We start from the raw sequence: 22,887 nt of genomic DNA, 5'->3' as shown, positions 1-22,887 counted from the left end.
CACAGAAGAAATCAAAGAAGAAATTAACACATTCACAATGGGTTGTAATTTGTATGTCTCACTGCCGGGCAGCTCTGATTTGAATTCATTTATTCCTGGCAGCTTGAACTACCAGTGGCACATGTATGAGTGTCCCATCGAGGGGCTTATACCACTTTTCAGGGGGTCTTTGCTTATAATAATGAAGAGAAAAGCATTGATTTAGCAAATCAGATGTCATTATATTGTAATTCCTTAAGAAACACATTAAAAAGGTATAAAAATGTTAATGCAGCTAATTGGTGGTACAGCAGTTGTAAATGCATACAATATACATGAGCAATGAGGTACTTGTAAGATTTCCATATTAAAATTTGTTAAACAATCTCCATGTGTTAAACAATCTCTGAAAGTTTGACAATGCCTGTGCAACACAAAGAACTTTTAGGACACAAGGAAAGCAGTCTTAAGAAGTTCATTGCAATTAATGCACACATTAGGAAAACAGAGAAAGCTCAAATAAATAGCATTATGAAGAATCTTAAAATACTTAAGAAACAACCAAAATCCAGGCTTAAACCAAAATTAAAGAAAAAAGTTATAAAGACTGGAATGGAAATCAATGAAATTGAGACAAAAAAACAATATAGAGGATCAACAAATCAAAGAGCTGGTTCTTTCAAAGGACAATCCTTTAGCTAAATTTATCATGAGAGGGAAAAGATTTTACATCAATGCAATTATAAATGAAAAAGATGAAATCACAACAGACACTGTTGAAATCCAGAAAATAGTAACTACTCTGAAAAACTGAATTCCAACAAATTGGAAAATTGTGAAGATAAAGACAGATTCCTACATACAAATTATCTTAGCTAATCCAACAAGACACAAAAATGCTGAACAACCCAATAAAAAGCAATGAAATTGAGACAGTGATAAAAAACCTACCGACTAAAAGCCCATGGTATGATGGATTCACTGCTAATTCTATGAAATACTATACTTTAAAAACTCCTGAAGCTCTTCAAAGAAACTGAAATGGACAAGAGCTTCCAAACTCATTTATGGAAGCCAGCGTCACTCTGATCTCCAAACCAGATAGAGACCCAGCTAAAAAAGAAAACTACAGACCAATCGCCTTGATGAAAATAGATGCAAAAATTCACAAGTTACTGTCAAATTGAATGCAGCACATCATCAAAAAGGTCATACATCATAACCAAGTGTGTTGCATCCCAAAGTTGCAAGGATGGTTCAACATATGGAAATCAATAAATGTAATACATAGCATAAACAGAAGCAAGTTAAAAGACCACATGATCATATCAACAGATGCAGAAAAGGCCTATGACAAGATCCTAAACTTCTTCATAATAAAGATCTTGAAGAAAATAGATACAGAAGGATCAAATCTGAATTTGATAAAAGCTATTTATGACAAATCAAAATCATATTATATGAGGGAAAACTGAAAGCATTCCTTTTAAAAACAGGAACAGGACAAGGATACCCACTATCATCACTTTTATTCAACTCAGTACTCAAAACATTAGCCAGGGAAATAAGGTAAGGAAGAAATAAAAAGGATACATATAGGAAAGGAAGAACTCAAATTATCATTATTTGCAGATGACGTGACACTTCAGATAGAAGACTCAAATAATTTCACCAAAACTCCCAGAATTAATAACCAACTTCATCAACGTAGCAAGATACAAAACAAACACAAAACTGAATAGCATTTGTATATATCCATAATGAACTTGATGAGGCAGCAACTATTTAAATAATACTATTCCTGTATCATTAAGAAAAATTAAATAATAAGGAATTAACCTATCCAAGGAAGTGAAAGACCTCTATAAGGAAAACTACAGTACTTTGATAAAGGAGATTGAAGAAGACATCAAAAAATGGAATGATGATCCCTGCTCCTGGATAGGCACAACCAATATTGTCAAAATGACCATACTTGCAATCTTGTTACACAGATTCAATGCAGTCCCAATTAAAATAGCAGCAGCATTCTTCACAGATCAAGAGAAAACAATCCTAAAATTCAAATGTAACCAGAAGAGATCCAGAGTAACAAAAGCAATCTGGAGCAACAAGAGCAAAGCAGAAGGTAACAAATACTTGACTTCAAGCTACACTACAAAGCAACAGTAATAAAGGCAGACATGGAATTGGCACAGACATGTGGATCAATGGAACAGAACAGAGGATACAGAAATATTTCCAGGCACATTCAGCTATTTGATCTTTGACAAAGGGACCGAAAGCATGTGTTGGAGGAAAGACAGCCTCTTCAACAAGTGGTGGTGGGAAAACTGAATATCTATTTGCAGAACATTGAAGCTGGGCCTATATGTCTAAACTAATATCAAAATTGATCAAAGATTTAAACATTAAAGAAGAACCTATTGGAAGATAAAATAGGTAAAACATTTGAAGTCATAGGTGTAAGAAATGATTTTCTGAGCAGAAGTCCAATTACTCAAGAAATAACAGCAAGAATCAACAGGGGGGATCACATCAAATTAAAAATCTTCTGTACAGCAAGGAATAAATTTTAGTAGTGTGAAAGGAAAACCTACAGAACAGGAAGAATTTTTTTGCAAGCTACTTCTCCAACAGATGACTAATATCTAAAATACAAATATAAATATAAAATACCCATCAACATAAATGGATAAAGAAAATGTGGTATCTACACATAATGGAATACTACTAAGTTACAAAGTAGGAGAAATTTGAGAGACTTGTAGAAAACGGATGTAGTTGAAAAATATAAATGTTGAGTGAAGTACATCAGACACACAATCTATATAGTAGCTCCTCATTTGAGGAGGCATAGTACAAAAAAACAGCATAATAAAGGATGGATAAAAGGAACCAAGGGGATAGAGCTCTTGCAGGAGAAAAGGGGAGAAGGTGGGAAAGTAAGAAGAACTAAGATATGCCACATACAGGATCTAATAATGCCAATAAATGCAAACATTATATGTCATAAACATGAGCTAAGAATAATAACAACAAGAATGACAATGGGGAAAGGGGATTTACTGGTAGAGGGAGACAAGTGGGTATGAAGGGGAAGATGATTAAACAAGTTATAGGCCATTTCACTGCTCCCAGCCCAGACGAAGGGGCTTCCGGGCCATCGTTCCACTGCTCCCAGCCCAGAGGTAGGGGCTTCTGAGCTGCTGTTCCACTGCTCACAGCACAGAGGAGGTGAGCCGAGTGGGTGCAAACAGCACACCCCCCCCATCAAAATGAGAAGACACATTAAAAAGTCTGAAAACCAGACTTCCAGATCACCTACAGCCACACCAAAGGGAAAGGAGATGGAACACTCTGATACTTAACCACCTGGAGTCCTTGAACTGGCAACAAAAGAGGATCTGGAAAAAGTGAAATCAGAAATAATTTCTCAGATAACAGCAGAGATTGTGCCCATTGTGCAAGACATGATTAATAAATCTAGAGAGGACACAGATAAAAAAAATAGAGGAGCTGAGGAACATGATGGAATCCCAACATAGGAAACAAATGGAATCCATAAAACAGATACAAACAGATTTCCAGGAGATTAAAAACTCCACTGAAAGTCTATACAGCAGAATGAGCCAATGTGAGGACAGAATTTCAGATATAGAAGAAAAGACTGCAATTAGTGACCAGGAAAAGAAAAATTGCTTCAAAAATGTAAGGGACCGTGAGAAATCAATCCAGCAGCTGCTAGATGTTGCAAAGGAGAATAACGTAAGACTGATTGGAGTCAACAAAGAAACAGGAGAGAGTGCAGATGACATAAAAAAAAACTGTTCACAGAAGTAATGGCAGAAAGCTTCCAAAGCAGGGGAAAGAACTTGACATACAGATAAGTGAGGCATGTAGGACTCTGAATACATGTGACAAAAAAAAATGAACACATAGGCATATAATTGCTAAGATTCCAGAAACCCAACAGAAGAACAAAGTTCTACAAGCAGTTAGAGAAAAGAAACAAATCACATGCAAAGGAAAGCCCATCAGAATCACAGCAGACTTCTCAATGCAAACCCTCACAGCAAGAAGAGCTTGGAGTGATGTATTCCAAGCCCTAAAAGAAAACAACCTCCAACACAGATTGATGTACCCTGAAAAACTATCTTTCAAAATTGATGGAGAAATAAGATACTTTCTTGACAAAGAGTACCTTAGGAACTTCATGAATACCAAACCAGCATTTCAAAAAATTTTAGATAATATCCTAGGAACAGACAATGAGGAACACAACCCCAGGAAGTACAGCAGAATGAATCCATTGGGTGCAACAAGAAATTAAATGTAAAGGGGGAGAATCTGACAAAAAGAAGAAGTCATGACAATGATAAGTCAGTATGTATTAGTTATAACCATCAACGTTAATGGTCTCAATTCACCAATCAAAAGAAATAGACTGGCAGAATGGGTCAAGAAGCAAAACCCAACAATATGCTTCATACAAGAAACACAATTCAAAAAGAAACTCATAGACTGAAAGTTAAAGGGTGGAAAACAATACTCCATGTGGCAGGAACCTCCCAAAAAGCAGGAGTAGCTATCCTCTTTGCAGATCAAGTGGATTTCAAATGAACACTGATTAAGAGAGACAAAGAAGGACACTACATCCTGGTAAAGGGAACAATCCAAAAGGAAGAGATGACAATCATAAATATCTATGCACCAAACACTAGTGCACCCAACTATATAAAACAAATACTAATGGACATGAAAAGTCATATATGCACTAATACAATAGTAGTGGAGGAAATCAATACCCCTCTGTCACAAATAGATAGATCAACTAGACAAAAAATAAGTAATGAAATACTAGAACTCAATCGAATTCTTGAACAAATGAACTTAACAGATGTTTACAGACTGTTCTACCCCACAAAATCAGATTACACATACTTTTCAGCTGTACATGGGTCCTCCAAAATAGACCACATATTCACTCACAGAACGTGTTTAAGTAAGAGCAAAGGAACTGAAGTTATCTCCAGTATATTATCAGACCGTAGTGTGATGAAATTGGAGATCCATAGCAAAAGAAACTGAAAAATTACATAAACACATGGAAATTGAACAAGACACTTCTGAATAACCAATGAGTCACAGAGGAAATTCAAGAAGAAATCAGACAGTTCCTTCAATTAAATGACAATGACAATACAACATATCGGAATCTATGGGACACAATGAAAGCAGTCTTACGAGGGAAATTCATAGCAGTGAATATACATATTAGGAAAACAGAGCGAGCCCAATTAAACAATCTGATGCTGAACATCAAGCTTCTAGAAGAAGAAGGGCAGGACAACCCCAAAGCTCATACAAGGGAGGAAATTATAAAGATCAGAGCAGAAATCAATTCAATGGAGACTAAGAGAACAACACAAAAAATTAATGAAACCAAGAGTTGGTTTTTCAAAAGAATAAACAAAATTGACAAACCCTTAGCCAAACTTATCAGAAAAAGGAAAGAAAAGGGCCAAATCCATACAATTAGAAATGAAAAGGGTGAAATTACAACAGACCCAGCAGAAATCCAGAGGATCATAAATACTTGCTTCCTTGGGCCAGGGATTTACTCTGCTTCTGCTGCCTGCCTCGCAAGTACAAGGACCCGAGTTTGATCCCTGGTACCAAAAACAACAACAACAACAAAAAAAACTTGCTTCCAGAACCTATATGCCAATAAGATGCAAAACACAGAATAAATGGACAGATTCCTAGATAAGTATGAATTACCAAAGTTGAAAGAAGAAGACCTAAAAATTCTAAACAACCCAATATCAACCAATGAAATTGAAAACATAATTAAAAACTTACCAACTAAGAAAGCCTGGGTCATGATGGCTTCACTGCTGAATTCTACAAGACATTTAGAGAGGAACTACTGACATTACTGTTTAGATTCTTCAATGAAATTGAAAGGGAAGCAATACTCCCAAGTTCATTCCTGGAAGCAAGCATCCCCTTGATCCCCAAAGCAGAGAAAGACCCAACCAAAAAAGAGAACTATAGGCCAATCTCACTAATGAACATAGATGCAAAAATCCTTAATAAGATACTGGCAAGTAGAATGCAGAAGACCATCAAGAAGATCATACACCCTGACCAAGTGGGATTCATCCCAGGGATGCAGGGATGGTTTAACATATGCAAATCAATCAATGTAATACACTATATCAATAGAGCCAAGGACAAAAACCATACAATCATCTCAATGGATGCAGAAAAAGCATTTGACAAAATCCAACACGGATTTATAATAAAAACCCTACAAAAATTGGAATTGATGGTCTCTACCTCAATCTGATAAAAGCCATCTATGAAAAACCAACACTCAATATCATACTAAATGGTCAAAAACTGAAACCCTTCACACTAAAATCAGAAACAAGACAAGGATGTCCACTATGACCACTCTTGTTCAATATAGTTTTGGAAATATTAGCCATGGCAATTAGACAAGAAAAAGAAATAAAAGGAATAAAGATAGGAAATGAAGAAGTCAAATTGTCATTATTTGCAGATGACATGATACTCTACATAGAAGACCCCAAGAACTCCACCAAAAGTCTTCTAGACTTAATAATTTAGTAAAGTAGCTGGATACAAGGTCAACAGACAAAAATCAATAGCTTTCCTCTACATGAACAACAGACTCACTGAGACAGAAATAGGGCAAACAATTCCTTTCACAATAGCATCCAAAAAACTGAAATATCTAGGAATCAACCAAATGAAAGAAATCAAAGATCTCTTCTCTGAAAACTATAGCACTCTGAAAAGAGAGATTGAAGATGATATCAGAAAATGGAAAGACATTCCCTGCTCCTGGGTAGGAAGGATCAACATAGTGAAAATGGCCATACTTCCAAAACTGCTATATAGATTCAATGCAATCTCAATCTAAATCCCAGCAGCATACTTCACAGACCTTGAGAAAATAATCCAAAAATTCATTTGGAACAAGAAGAGACCCAGAATAGCAAAAGCAATTCTAGGTAACAGAGACATGGCAGGGGGTATCACAATCCTGAACTTGAAACTATGCTATAAAGCTACTGTGATAAAAACAGCATGGTACTGGCAAGGAAACAGACCTGGGGACCAGTGGAACAGATTAGAAGATGCAGAAACAACTCCAGACACACTCAGTCATCTCATCTTCGATAAAGGAGTCAAACACCCTCACTGGAGAAAAGATAGCCTCTTTAATAAATGGTGCTGGAAAAACTGGGTTTCAACTTGCCAAAGATTAAAACTAGACCTATATCTCTCACCATGCACTAAACTAAAATTGAAATGGATTAAAGATCTAAATATTAAAATAGAAATGCTGAATAGCCTGGAACAGAGGTTAGGTAGAACTCTTGAAGACATTGGTGTAAGAAAAGATTTTATGAACAAAACCTCAGTTGCAAAGGTGTAGGGGTGGTGGGAGGGGAAGGGGAAAGGGAAGAAAGGAAAGGAAAAATTATGAGAGAAGAAAAAAATGGAAACAAAATCTATGTAAATAGGGAAGGGGGGAAGGGGTGAAGGATGCACAGGTAATGGGGAAAAAATGAGAACTAAGATCCATCATGCACAGGTGCAAGCACCCAATGATAAATGTAAACATATTGTATACCTAAAATGTACCCCCCCCCAAAAAAAACTTCAGCTGCCAGTGAACTAGCACAAACAATGAACAAGTGGGATCTGTTCTTATTAAAAAGCTTCTGCACAGTAAGAGAAACCACCAACAGTGTGAAGAGACAACCCACAATGTTGGAAAAAAATCTTCACCTGCTCTTCCTCAGACAAAGGTCTACTATCTAGAATCTATAAAGAACTTTGAAAAATCAGACCTCCTAAATTTGAAGACCCAATTTGAAAATGGGCATCTGAAATGAACAGACATTTCTCAGACAAAGAAGTAGAAATAGCAAATAAACATGAAAAAGTGTTCAACATCACTGGTCATTCGAGAGATGCAGATGAAAACAACACTGAGATTCCACCTCACCCCAGAAAGAATGGCTGCTATCATGAAATCAACCAATAACAAATGCTGGCGGGGCTGTGGGGAAAGAGGAACCCTGCTCCATTGCTGGTGGGAGTGTAGACTGGTGCAACCACTGTGGAAATCAGTGTGGAGATACCTCAGAGAATTAGGCCTGGAAGTCCCATTTGTCCTATCTATTCCACTGCTGGGGATCTTCCCCAAAGAATTAAAACAATCATACTACAGTGATATCTGTGTACCCATGTTCATGGGAGCACAATTTGTTTTTTCCCCCATTAAGTTTATTGCTATATTTTAGGTATAAAATACATTTACATACATCATTGGGATCTTGTACCATTACATGAGTATCTTGGTTCTTATTTTTTTCCCCTTCCCTTGCCTTCCCTTCACCCCCTCCACCCTTCCCTATTTGCAATGATTTTGTTTCCATTTTTTTCCTTTTCTCATATTTTTTCTTTTCCCTTCTTTCCTTTCCCCTACCCCTCCCACTTCCCCTGCTCCTTTAGACCTTTACTTCCTATTACACAATACCAATTATACATTTTTAAAATTAAAATATCAAGACCTAGGAGACATTAACACAGATTTTACAGAATTTAAAATTTCTTTTCCCCTGCCTTTTCCCTTGAAGTTTTCTTCCATCACTTCTGTGAACAGTTTTTTTATGTCATCTGCACTCTCTCCTCTTTCTTCGTTGACTCCAATCAGCCTTATGTTATTGTTCTTTGAATCGTCTAGTAGCTGCTGGATTGATTTCTTGTGTTCCCTTACTATATTAAAGCAGTTTTTCTTTGCCTGGTCGCTAATTGCAATCTTATCTTCTATATCTGAAATTCTGTCCTCACATTTGTTCATTCTGCTGTGTAGACTTTTGATGGAGTTTTTAATCTCCTGGAAATCTGTTTGTATCTGTTTTATGGATTCCATTTGTTTCCTATGTTGGGATTCCATCATGTTCCTCAGATCCTCTATTTTTTTTATCTGTGTCCTCTCTAGATTTATTAGTCATGTCTTGCACAATGGGCACAATCTCTGCTGTTATCTGAGAAATTATTTCTGATTTCATTTTTTCCAGATCCTCTTTTGTTGCCAGTTCAGGGACTCCAGGTGGTTGAGTATCAGATTGTTCCATCTTGTTTCCCTTTGGGGTTGCTGTAGGTGATCTGGAAGTCTGTTTTTGAGGCTTGTTTACATGTCTTCTCATTTCCAGGGGAAGGGTGGGAGGGGTTTCTCCTGGCACCCGTGCAGCTCACCTTCTCTGCCCTAGGAGCGTGGAATGTCAGTGGGGGAGCCTCCTCCCAAGTGCTGGGACTGGCTCACCTTCTCTGCCCTAGGAGTGGGGGAGCCTCCTCTTGGGCACTGGAACTGGCTCACCTACTCTGCCCTAGGAGCTTGGAATAGTTCATAGAGATTTCAGTACATAATCAGCCAACTCCAAGGCAAGGATGAAAAGCAGGCATGGCAGAGCAGAAACAATATGGTACACACACAGCAGCAAAGGTAATAAGAGTGCAGCACAGTTTGTAATAGCTAAAACTTGGAAGCAGTCCAAATGCCCATCAACTGGAGACTGGATAAAAAAAAAATTCTTTTAATAAAATGGAGCACTACTCAGCCATTAAAAATGAGAAATTAGAGACATGTATAGCTAAATGAATGCACATTGAGGCCATACTCTTAAGTGAAATAAATAGGATACACATGTGTAAATACCAAATAGTTTCTCTAGTGTGAGAAACTGAAAGTGTAAATAAGGACTAAAAGGTATAATAGATAATGTGAAATAGGAAGAAAAGGGGCAAAGAGGAAGGGGCAGTGGGAGGGGTAGGGGAAATTAGAGAAGGGAATGGAATTAATGTGAGAAAATGAAAAAATGGAAACAAAGGCTTTGTAAATAGGGAGGGATGGAGGGGTGGATGGGAGGGCAGGGGAAGGGGGAAAAATAAGAACCAAGAGAGATTATGTAAAGGTGCAAATTTCCAATGATGAATGTCATTATATTGTATACCTAAAATGTACCAATAAAAAAACCCCACAAGAACAGACATTAGCTAGACATGGAGGTGCATGCCTATAATCCCAGGACTCTGGAGGCTGAGGCAGGTGGATTGTCATGAGTTCAAAGTCAGCATGGGCTACACAGTGAGTTCAAGGCCAGCCTGAACTACATAGTGTGACCCTGTCTTCAAAAAAACAAAAAAACAATACAAAAAACCATTTACTACCTTATGTTCTTTTTGTTTTCAGGGATTGAACTCAGGGCCTCATGCATGCTGGGAAAAAAAATCAAGTTATATTATGTTCATGTACTTATTCCTCAAGATGAATGTATACTTCATGGAAGCATATACTAATCAAAAAAGGCTTAAAAAAAGATACATGGTGGACAGAACTTTAGTTAGATCAGTGTAATGCAAGATTGGTTAACAGTAGAATATCATTTGCTCTAATTCAACGCATTAACAAATTAAAGAAAAAATAAATATCATATAGTTATTTCAATAGATACAGGAGTGTTTTATAGAATTCTACACACATGTATTATTAAACAAAACTCTTAGAAAACTAGGAAAATACGGCAATTTCTTTAATAGTTAAATGAAGTCCATAGGAAGTCTGAAGTAAGAAAACATAATAAAAGCAGAATTAATAAAAGTATAATTTTTCACAATTACAGTTTATATGTGCAAAAAGATACCTACAATGATCTAATTTATTCAAATAAAGAAGAGACTTAAGCAAGGGTGTTGGGTACAAATCAATACACAACAATTTACCCATCACCAAGCACTCAGAAAATGTGACTTCATAAAGACATCCTTTGTTTGGCTTCTCATATCAGTAAAGTAGCTTGGCAAAACTAAACTTGCCTCAGATAATTAAAAAATGTGGAAAAATATTTTCGGAATTTTCCAGTTTTCTTTAGAGAAACACAATAGTTATGGAAAACAGAAAGAGACTTACAGGGAATCAACACTTGAAAAGTGACGTATGAAGCAGTGATTTCAGTTTGTGGCTGTCTCCAATGTGGGACATCATTTTGAGCACACAGATAACCACAGCTTTCCTGGTTTAATCCATTGGAGAACAGAAATTGGAACTGGAGAAAAAGTTAAAAATCAAATGAGAAATCCTAGAAGGCAAAGATCTACAGAGGGTGAATCTCAAGATCTGCACAAAAATTCACCCAAATCTTAAACTAATTACTAGCTCTCCTTGTCTAGGGAAGACCTCTGGGTGAGTATGACAAATGGAATACACACACACACACACACATACAAACTGGAAACTGAAAGAACTGAGGAGAAATTTAAGCTTCTGTTTCTTGCAAGAGAGATAGAATTTGGAGTTTCAGTCTATCTTAGCTAAAAAAAAGTCATTCTTCAGGGGGAAATAATAGAATTTCCTTTATAGATTTTTCATACTGCTCAGTATCCATCAATGATCAAAAGACTTTTTCAAAAACAGAAAAGTGTGAATCATAACCTAGAATTAAATAAGTCTGTAGACTCCAACTCTAAGATAATACAGATGTTACAACTGGAGGCAAAGATAAAGCACCGAGTATGAAACTGTCCCAAAACTTACAGAGAAAAATATATTAATAATGAACAGACAGGTTATATAACCAGAGAAATAAAACCTATATAGAACTAACAAAATGGAAATTCTAGAGCTTAGAAGTACCATAACTGAAATGAAAACCTTGTGGAATAGTTTAGTAACAGATTAGAGAAGGCAGAAGAGTGAGTAAATAATAAAGCTGGTCCGGAGATTTAGCTCAGTGGTTCCGCCACCTGCCTCACAAATGCAAGGTCCTGAGTTCGATCCCTGGTACCAAAAAAAAAAAAATAATAAAGCTAGAACAACAGAAATTACACATTACAAGATTGGAGAAGAGCATTGAATAAAAATAAACAAGAATAATATTAACCAGTCTAATATATACCTAATTGGAGACAAGAAAAGAGACAGAATGGAGCAGAAAAATGTTTGAAGTGGATGAAAATTATCAAGATAGATAAAGTATTAAAAATATATCCACTTTTCATATGTTGAAAGTTGTTTTTATGGAAATTGAGAGTAATATGCTGGTTACCAGAGGCTGGAGAGAGTAGAAGGAAGAGAGAGATTCTGAGAGGTTTGATCAATGAGTACTAAGTAATAGTATGAAGTTCTGGTGTTGCACAGTAGGGTGACTATAATAATGATAATCTACTGCATATCTAAAAAAACTAGAATAAAAAATTGAATATTTTCTCTCTAAAGGAATGATGAATATTTGAGGAATCACACATTCTTGGGTTGATTCTAAGATCATACAATGTATACTCACATTGAAACAATACATGAAAGTCCATAAATATGTGCATGTATTAAGTTTTCATGTATTGGTTAAAAAATAAATTTTTTAAAATTGGGAAAATTTTGCAAAAATATAGTCAATTATAGAGTTGACTGACAAAGGCAACAAAAGAAAAGTCTTCTCATCTATTAAACTAGGCAACTGGATATATTTATAGGGAAAAATAGATTTGAAACTCTTACCTTACCATACGAAAAAACTCACTAAATTAAAATCTAAAATTAAAGATTTTGGAAAATATTGCTTTCTTTTGTTTTGTACCGGGGATCGAACTCGGGTCCCTGTGCTTGCGAGGCAGGCGACAGAACCACTGAGCTAAATCCCTGGCCCAAAATATTGCTTTCTAAAGTTAAAAAGCTTCTTAAACAGACATTGAAAACAACAATTATAAAATAAAGTAACTGATAAATCAGATACCAAGTTTAAAATATTTCCTCATCAAAATAAACTGTTACCCAAATGAATAGCCAAGGCACAGACTTGGGAAATACATTACCTCACGTATAAATAAACCACCTAGTGAAACTAGATTAAAATTAAGATATTCTTTCAAAGTGAAATACTTAAGGAGACAAAATATAAATTATGTGAAGGTATTTGAAACACGTTCAATTGTCAAGCAATTTGTACCCAGAATATATAATGGGAATCTTAGGCACAATCTAATTGCCCATAAAAATGAATACACTGTAAGAAGACAAAATAAAAAATCCAATAGAAAAATAAGTAATTACTTTTCAGAAGTAACAAATTAGGTAAAAGAGATTCAACTAAGTGGGAAAATACTAATTAAAATCATAATGAAATATTTTACATTCAATAGGTGGGCAAAAATTATCAAGTCCAACCATAACACGTTTGACAAGAGTGTAAATAAGTCAGAACTTTCATACACAATGTGCATTGGTCCTAATTTTTTTTTAAACTTGATATTTTCAGTTTAATTTAAAATATCTATAGCTTTTGATGTAGCAACGCTATTCTTTAATATAAACCTAGAAAAACTCTGATACATACCACTTGGGGATTCTGATTTATTTCACATAATATTATATCTCAAGACTCATCTATTTTCCTGCAAATAATGCAAATTTATCCTTCTTTATGGCTGAGTATTACTCCATTGTATATATGCCACATTTTCTTTTATCCCTTCTTCTGTTAATGGGCATCTTGGTTTTTCCCCATAATTTAGCTATTGCGAATTATGCTGCTATAATTGCAGGTATCACTCTCATTACATGCATCATGTAATATGATGACTTTAACTCTTCTGGGAAGATACCCAGGGGAGGCATGGCTGGGTCAAATAGAGTATGTATTTTTGTTTTTTTGAGAAATATTCATACTTATTTCCATAACAATTTACTAGTTTACAGAGAAACCCAAATACAAACAATTTAATTAATGGAGCAAAATAAAGGGAACAGGGGGTAGACTTTTCGGAGATGGAGAAAAGGGGAGAGTGGAAGGTGGAGAAATGGATCAAAAATCTATTCCCTATAATATCTATTTCCTAAAATAAATGTAATCATTATGTATCACAAACATATAATAAAATTTTGTAAATGCCAATACTAGCACTCATGTGATATCAAAATACCAGAAACAACCCAAGTATCCATCAACAATAGAATGGAAAATAAATTGCTGAGTAAATAGAATACTACATGCCCATGAAAAGAATAAACTACTGTCGTAGATGACAACATAAATGAATCTTATGAAATTTAATAAAAAAGTAAAACAGAAACATGTCATACATGTTTACACAATTGTGTAAAGTTAAAGATATGCAAGACTAAATAATACATTACTCAGAAATAAGGACATATATCATGAAATAATCAAGGAAAGCAGAGAAATGATATCTAAGAGAACGGGAATAGACGAGACTGGTGAAGGGCATGGAGGTGGCTTCATGGGTGATGGAAAGAGCCTAGCTTTTAGCTGAGATGTGGGGTGTGTGTGTATCTAGGGTACATAATATATATGTATTTATTCAATAGTGAGTAAAAAACTGAAGATACGTACACCCATTTCTCTTGTTAACATTTGCTGACCTCCCAATTCATTGCAATTCAGGACGTAAGACTTTTGAACCCTGGTTCACAGAACAGTTTAACAAGAGCTTGTGCATTCCTCTCCTGTTTTCATCTCCAGTTTGAGAACTCTCCTTTCCCACCTCATGGCCTCTCTTTTCCCTTATCACCATTCTGTGCCAAAGTACTCAGGCATTACCCTGAAAGCGATAGAACCAGCTTGAATACCACCTTAACCTTTTCTCTCCAAGGCTATGCTGATTTCCAAGACTGTGGCTAGTGGTGGTGCTGACTCTCGATGTGAATTGTCCAGGCAGCACCTTACACTCAGCCGCTCAGACCAGGGTGTACTCCTTAGCACCACCAAGATCTCCTTCATGCTCGGTCTCAATAGATAAGGTCCAAATGATGAACAGAGGGCATGATAAATATGCTTTATTATTAGGAGTGTTCTAAGGCCAAAGGAAACGCAGGTTATCACTAAATATCCCTGTTTCACAGATAAGGAAATGTAGGGTAGGAGAGGATATAAAGGCATTGTCCCGCATAATAAATAGGAGAGAAAGGGCTCAAGCTCTGCTGAGAGCAGGTATCTTTCCCTTAAGGAAGGGTGATGCGGATTGTCCAAGTTTGTGTCTTCTGAATAATCCATGCCCTCCCCTTCTCCCTGTCCCCAGCCCTCTCCCTCTCTCTCCTATCGCTTGGGAACTCAATGGCAGGCTGCTTAGATAGTGGCAAAAAAGGGATTGACACTTGTCCAAAGGAAAAAGATTCTGCAACCTTGATTTTTCTTTGATGTCTCTATCTGGAGTATGACTTGCAAATGGAGAGGAAAAGATCAAACACAGCTTAGGAAGAATGCAGTCCCAAGAAAGATACAGAGCATATCAGAGATGCCCTGAAAGACCCAGCCTTCTATAAACCACTGGGATCCTGGAGGAACCTGTATTGTTGCTTAGGAAGCTGTTTTCCTGCCTGGGACTGAAAGTATCAACCACTCATACTGGAGAAGTGTGATGACTAGAAGTTCTCAAGAAGAAATTAAATGCTATTTGTTGACTGTACACTGAATATAAATTACGGATCAAAACAACCAATGAAATCTCACACTGGGTGACAGAAACAATGCTGAGACAGAGAAGACCGGTACCACTTTGCTTATTTCTAGCATTTTAAGAGCAACACTAGAGCGTGCTCAAATGAGATCGATGATCGCTGGATACCAGAGACACCGCCACAAGCACAGGTGCTGGCTGTGTCTACAGTCATGGAAAAAGAGCAGCCTCACCATGAGAAGGGACCAAGTAGCTGTCCTCCAACATCTCAAGGACTGCAGAGTGCAGGAGTGATGAGGTGTACTGTGCATTGCTTCTGTGGGGAGAACAACATCGAGAAGTTATGGGTGACGAAGTTCCATTCCGTGTAAGACATGTTACCATCTCTTAGATTTATAGAATGTATAATCTACAAATGTTCTCATGTGCATTGTCTAACTTTGAGAAGAACTCTGGAATAACTGATGATAGAACGAGCTGCCCGGCGTGTTCAAGCAGAGACGCATGAATCACACTAGATGAGATGGCCTTGAAGACTGCTTCCAACTCAGCTTGCGAGTCAGCCCAGAACTACTTTCAAGCAGCTCTGCAACTGAGAGGAAAGAGGGAACAAACACAAAGGTACACGCACCAATTCATCCTCTTTCCCGTCCTGTATTTTTCCAGGGGAAAAAGTGAAAAGGTAAATCTGAGTTCATCATGTGTGGAACTGGCTGAATCAGACACCTCAGTCTTTTAAGGTACTCCAGAGGACACTGGCTGCCTCTTTGAAGATCTCTGCATCAGGTAGGAAGATGGACCGGGTAACTGAGGTCCCTGTAGCACCAAGATTCTGGGCAAGCTGTATTTCATGTTTGGCTCTACTACTTCTAAACTGTCTTTGAGGAAGTCATTGTCACTCTCTGGGCTGCAATTGTCTTTCCTATTACATGAAGAATTCAGCTCTGTGGTCTTTAAGATTTTTAGAGAACTCATATTCTACAATTATAAGGATTTTTGGAAGCATCCTCTTCCACATTCTATCAAAAGACAACTCATCCTGAAGTCTGTTCCTGGTGGAATCATTGTGGCAGTGCTCTGAATCTTTCAAGTCTTTTGAATCTTTGAATCTTTTCAAAATTCCTCCTGAAAACCAAATAAAAATTGGAACCATGTCTGGAAGTATGTCTGGATTGTATATTATAAGATACCGGGTGGAAACCCATCTAAGTCCCGAGCACTGGCCGGTGTGGTCAGAACCTCGCATAGTGATGGGTCCTGGAAGTGATCAGCTGAGCAGGGCGGGAGCACTGGGTGCTGGGCAGGGGTGGGGAGAGGAGACAGCGACCTGGGTGCAAGCCTCTGACAAGCCTCACACCTGTGAATGAAGACCACCTATACAGACCTTCACATGGAGATGGTCCCTCTTGGAGTAAAAGCCTGTATGGGTAAGCCTGGGAGCAACGTGGAACTGGAGCTGTTACGTACTCTGCGTTGGAAATGAGAACAAAAGCCTGAACACCATATCTCCCAGAGAGCCAGGCGTACCGAGCAGACTGATCTACTCCTGAGTACCCAGGCAGCATCCCTTTCCAGAAGGGAAGGGCCTCATCCCCAGGGAAGACCTGCCTGGGCAGGTAAATGGAGCAGGGCAGCAACATGGGACAGGTGAGGTTGAAGAGGTGGGCGGGAGCATGATGGGCCCAAGGGAATCAGGGCCACGGAAGAAACAGAGCAACAGCAACAGCAAATTCAACTACAACCAGAGGGTAAAAGGCAGAGAAGCATTCATGGATGGCCACACTTAAGACTGGGAGGCAGATAGGATGGGCTTTTTGTTCTTCACAATAACAACAGAAAAGGAAGCCTGGAGTATAAAATTAAGAGAGCTACCCTAATTCACCCCTGGCTCACCAGCTCCAGGAGCTTCCTCCTGATAGCTCAGGGAAAGTCAGGAAAAGAAAAACAAACCAACTCGGTCTAACATAATACAAAGTTGTTGTAAGAAAAAAAGATAAACAAATAATAAGAGGAATATCACCAGCAGAATGTGACCTAAGAAACAAAGCAGAATGGGAGAAAAGAAACAAAGGAAACAACAGACATTTGGAAAGAACATTATAAATAGAAAATAGAAGAAATAGTCAAATATCTAATGGCCATGAACTAAGACTTCAAAGAGCTCAGGAAAGAGTTATTTTTCAAAAAAGGGCTCAGACATGGACTAATAAGCAGGAATGTGCGGGACAAAAGCCATTGTGGGAAACAGTGAAAAATTCAGAATATAGAAAAATAAAAAGAAAGGAAAGTGAATAAAAGTAAAGAAAAAGAAAAAAGATTTGAGAGAACACAACAAATGAGAAGGCTGGCAAAGATAATAAAGAAATAATGAATAGGATCTAACAAAGAAAAAATCCAATTTAAAACTATAATCAGGTAAAGCTTCTTGAAGTAGATGAGACTTCAAAATCTACAGGTTTATTGTAAATGGAAAAATCAGCCCATTACAGTCAATACCAAGGTGGTAAAATGACTGGATGCAAGAAGAAAGTCCTTTGGGAATTCAGACAAAAACACCAAGTCATTTGAAAGAAAAGGAAAGAAGATTGGTGCATCGCCTTTGCTGTTGCTGGACACAGTATGCAACTCCCACAGCAAGAGGAGAGCTTCACTTGGGCTCACACTGCAGGGGGATTCAGCCTCCAGTCAGGTGGAGTCAGGGCAGGAACAGTGGAGCCACAGAGGAAGGGAGCAGACACGGAACAAGGGCACAGGCCACGGCCACACAGACACACCTGCCAGTGAGCTCCGGTGCCCAGAGGCCCCAAGCCAGTGCAGTTGACCCTTCCCCCTATGCACCACACTGGACTCCCACTCTTTAACAGCGGCATTTTCCGACAGAAAACAACAGAAGTATTTTAAAGAGACTTAAGGAGAGATGGGTGTTCAGAGCTGCAGGAGCAGCATTACTACTGGCAAGATCTAATGGAATGTTATGTCCATAAACCCTTCCTGAGAAACCTACTAGAAAATAACCTTCAGATAATAAGAAAATGATTCCAGAAACTCCATGTAAGTTTCTGATAAGCATGAATATATAGAACAATAATTTAAGGGCTAGACAAACAACTTAGGGCAAGGGCACTTGCTAGCAAGCTGGGGTCCCTGGCACCGTCACTGCAAACACACAAACAAAACTGAAGAGCCAGGTGTGGTGACACATGTCTATAATCCAAGCCCCCTGAGAAGCTGAAGCAGGAGGATCACAAGTTCCGGCCCAGTCTGGGCAACATTGACTTAGCAAGACCTTGTCTCAAAAAAAAAAAAAAAAAAAAAAAAAAAAAAATTAAAAGGGCTGGGGATATAGCTCAGTGAGGAAGCCTTGGGTTGAATCCCTAGGAACACACCACACACACACACATGCAAGAAAAACAACAAAAAAACACCGCCTTAAAGTGGAGAAAATAGAAAAAGTCTAATAACGACACATGCTCTGACAGTGTCAAAAAGCACACGTAACCTACATGGGAACGAAACGGGGAGAGCAACTGCAAAGGGTGATTTCACAGACTGCCTCGTGTTGCAGGGGGGCTAAGACGACACTGCTTACGACTGACAACTGAGGGAGAAAAGCGTGAGGTCTCCTGAACTTCGTCACGAAATTAATACGGGCGACAACTTGAGCGATGTGAAGGAAAGAGGAGGGAGAAGGAGTTTCTCCTGACATTGAAATGTTTTTAATTTAAGTATTTATTTACAGCACCAGGGATTGAACCTGGGGCTTTGTTCATTCTGGGTAAGTGCTCTATCGCTGAGGTATTGCTCTAGTATTTTTTTTTTTAACAAGACAAGGTCTTATAAGTTGTCCAGACTGGCTTCAAAGTTGCAATCTTTCTGCCTCAGCCTCCCCAGTAACCAGGATTACAGGCATTCACTACTACACCCAACTGAGAAGAAATTATTGTTAGTCAAGGTATTATGTATTAAGTAATGAGACTGCACTGAGTATTAAATAGTGATAGAACACAAATTAAAGCCTTTCTAAACATTGAAAGAATCAAAAAGCGAATTGCAAAGGACTTCACATTTGCACTATGTATGTTTATGATCATAAAAATCCCAGGTGTAGGAACACATTTGATTAGAATGTGAAACTGGCATCTCTGCGTGTCATAAACAATAGAGTACCAGCTATTTTACATGATTCAACAGAGATGGAACTAGGAAACAATATAACAACTCCAGAAAATACTAAACATCACTAAAATCACTAAACATGAATGGGGTTTACTTACCCATAAAAGAATATCCACCTCCGCCTCCACACTGTTGTGCTGGTTGGCGGGCTCTGCAGAGGTTGAGGATAGGAGGAACCTCCAGGTGGACTCCCTGACTTACCCAGCAGGCTTAGGGTCCAGCAGAGTCAGGAGAGTCCAGTGGCCGTGTGCATGTTGGGAAGCTGGAGGACCAGGAGCTGCCCCCACCCCCCCACCCCAAAGCCCGAAACTGCAGAACAAGAGGGACCCAAGATGCAACAGCAGCCAGGACAGAGGGCCTGGAGGCTGCCTGGTGGGTCACTGGTCAGAATCTTCCTTAAAGGGCTGAGGAAACAGTAGTCTGATGTCTACAGGCTATGGCAGCAAGGCACACCAGATCAAGCTGAAATGAGCTTCCAAATGGCAGGAGAATCACAAGTTCGAGCCTAGCCTGGTCAACTTAGCAAGACTCTGTATTGAAATTTAAACAAATTTTTAAAAGAGCTGGGGATTTAGTTTAGTGGGAAGCCTGAGGGTCTAGTAACACAGGAAAGGAAGGAAGGAAGGAATAGAGACAAGGAAAGAAAGGAAGGTCACTTTATAAATCTAAAAAGCATAATGCACAGTGCAGATATAATAATCACTAATACTCATGTAGAAGATAATATTGCACCTTTCATAAATACAAAATACAAGAGATGAGAGAAGGGATGGACAGACACTAATAATGTAAGTTTTTAGTACTCCTGTTTCAAGATAAGGAAATTAGAAATTTAGGAAAAGCTTACTATTTAAGTATAGCATAGTATTAAAATATTAAGAAGAGCTAGAAAACATCAATGAGGTAGCCATATAGCCATATACTGAACTCGGAATCTCAGCAATAAAGCACATACTTTCTTTTCAAGTGCATCTGAGTCATTTACAAACTCACATAGTAAATCAGAGAAAAGCCTCAGCTAATTTTAGAATATAGAAATAATAAACCAGCCTTTTTTTGACCCCCAAACAATGCAGTTAAACCAGAAATAATTAACAAATGGTCAAACCCTTTCTCAAAGACTCTTGAGGCAAAGAGAAAATGCAAAACAAAATAGAGAATTTCAAGGACTATGTAAAATAATGAAAATATTACACATCTGGAAAACTCTACAAAGTGAAAAACACTGCTATAACCAGAAATAGAATTTAGCAAGATTGCAGCACACAAAATTAACTGATAGAAATTAATCCTCTTGTCAAACAGCAATTGCTTAAACATTTTCTAAGGCAGGTGACATCTCTGTTTGCAGTAACCATGACAAATTACCTAGGCATAAATTTAACCAAATGTGCAAAAGTTATACCCAAAAGCTGTTTCATCCATTTTCAAAAGCTGCAAATGTGGATAAAAACAAATTGCAACCTACTCAATCCCTACACAATTAGAAAAGATGAGGACAAAGGGTAAAGGCTATAAACTTAAAAACAATCTTATCAATTGTTGAATATAGGTGAAGTGGAGATAGAAATTCATGATGCTCTCTGCTTTACATTTTTGTGTTTGAAAATTTTCTAATAAATTGACTTAAAATCATTAACCCTGGTATTAAAAATAAGGGTATTTAGGTTCTAGCTCCATGATGTGGGAGCACACATAGATAATCATGTGGTTTAATTAAAATGATTTGATTAAATTTTTACGGTCAGACTTCATTATAGTAAATCTCTTTGAAATCTTTACTTATCAGCAAATTAATTCTACATGAATGTGCTGGACACTTCCGAGTTGTAGCTGTTTTCCTCCCCCTACTTTCCACTCGGGCCATGATGTCAAAGGCGGAGTCGCGGTTCGGCTGGACAGTCCTGTCCGGGCCGCTGGGAGGCAGAAAGGTGGCGACTCGAGGGCCAGAGGACACGCAGATGCGCGCCACGGTTCCAGACTGGGTGGGCGGATCCCCCACAAAACCGCTCACCCGACTCTGGCTTGCAGACCGGACACGTGGAACTCAGGTGTCTGGGTTTTTGTTCATTCTCCTTCAAGATGTTACCCTCAGAAAGGTAAACCTGCTCAAGTCATCTTCAGATTGGGCCCATCACATATTTATCCTCACTGACAATTCCAGGCGAACAATTTTACTGTTCTTGGAGTTCCTGCTTGCTCTTCTTGGAGCAACCAGCACTAAAGCTGGTACCCTCACCTCCCCTTCAGCACAACAAACCAAGACAAAGCAACGCAAAGCAAACTCTACCTCTGCCTGCCCCGGCTGGGACTTCTTTCCTCCTATATTCTTTTCTTCTTAATAGTATCTACCGTAGCCCTGCCGATTTCCTATAATCCAGACAAACCAGAAAAAAAAAATGATAAAACCTTGCATTTGTTTAATGTTGCTAAGTTCACAGAATAAATCTCTAAATTTATTTCTCGTTTAGCTCCAACAAAAGCCATAAACACTACACATTATTTTCCCTCTTCACTGTGAACAGGCGAGAGGGAGTGGAGAAGGGAGAGTCCTCCCCAACACTGCAAAGCCAACGATGAAGCCTGAATTTTGATTCTGAGTTCTGCAGGCATCCTATAAGATCACGTAACTGCAAAGCTGTGTACTCATTCTCCACCCCTCAGAAATTCTGGCTTTGATGGCCTGATTTTGCTACCGGACTCCTATCTTCAGATTCTATCTTCATATCCACCCAAGTCCTTCAAGATGCTCTTCATCTTGCAAGTCTGAATACAAAACTCTTCTGGACCCCTTGAAGCTGGATGCTGCCACTTTGTCCTCTGAATCAGCAACGTTTTAGGGCGCTTGTCACATGCTGCCCTGTGTTGGGTGACTGTATATACTTGTCTTAGTGGCAGGGCCTCTACGGCTTGCTCATTTTTCTGTCTCTTCGAAGTACATGGCACAAGGTAGGTACTGGACTTACCAGATGTCCGGGGCACTACTGTGCATGGGATTCCACTTGATATGATTGAAAGACTTGCCTCTCTCTGCAAGAGTTCTTTCCCTGTAATAGGAACGCATATGGTAAGTAGAAACCATTTTTGTAATCCGTAGATGGACTTGTGTGAAGTGTAAAAATAAAGTAATATGCTAATAGCAATAATCAGTGACATAATGATGATGGTAATCTTATAGCCTTGCATTATAAGGTTCTTCCCTTTCAGATTATAATA

The sequence above is a fragment of the Heterocephalus glaber genome, unplaced genomic scaffold (genome assembly GCF_053883595.1).
Source record: "Heterocephalus glaber isolate CG9 unplaced genomic scaffold, H.glaber_assembly_v1.0 deba00001600, whole genome shotgun sequence".
Taxonomy (NCBI): domain Eukaryota; kingdom Metazoa; phylum Chordata; class Mammalia; order Rodentia; family Bathyergidae; genus Heterocephalus; species Heterocephalus glaber.
Note: the sequence above shows the minus strand (reverse complement) of the source record.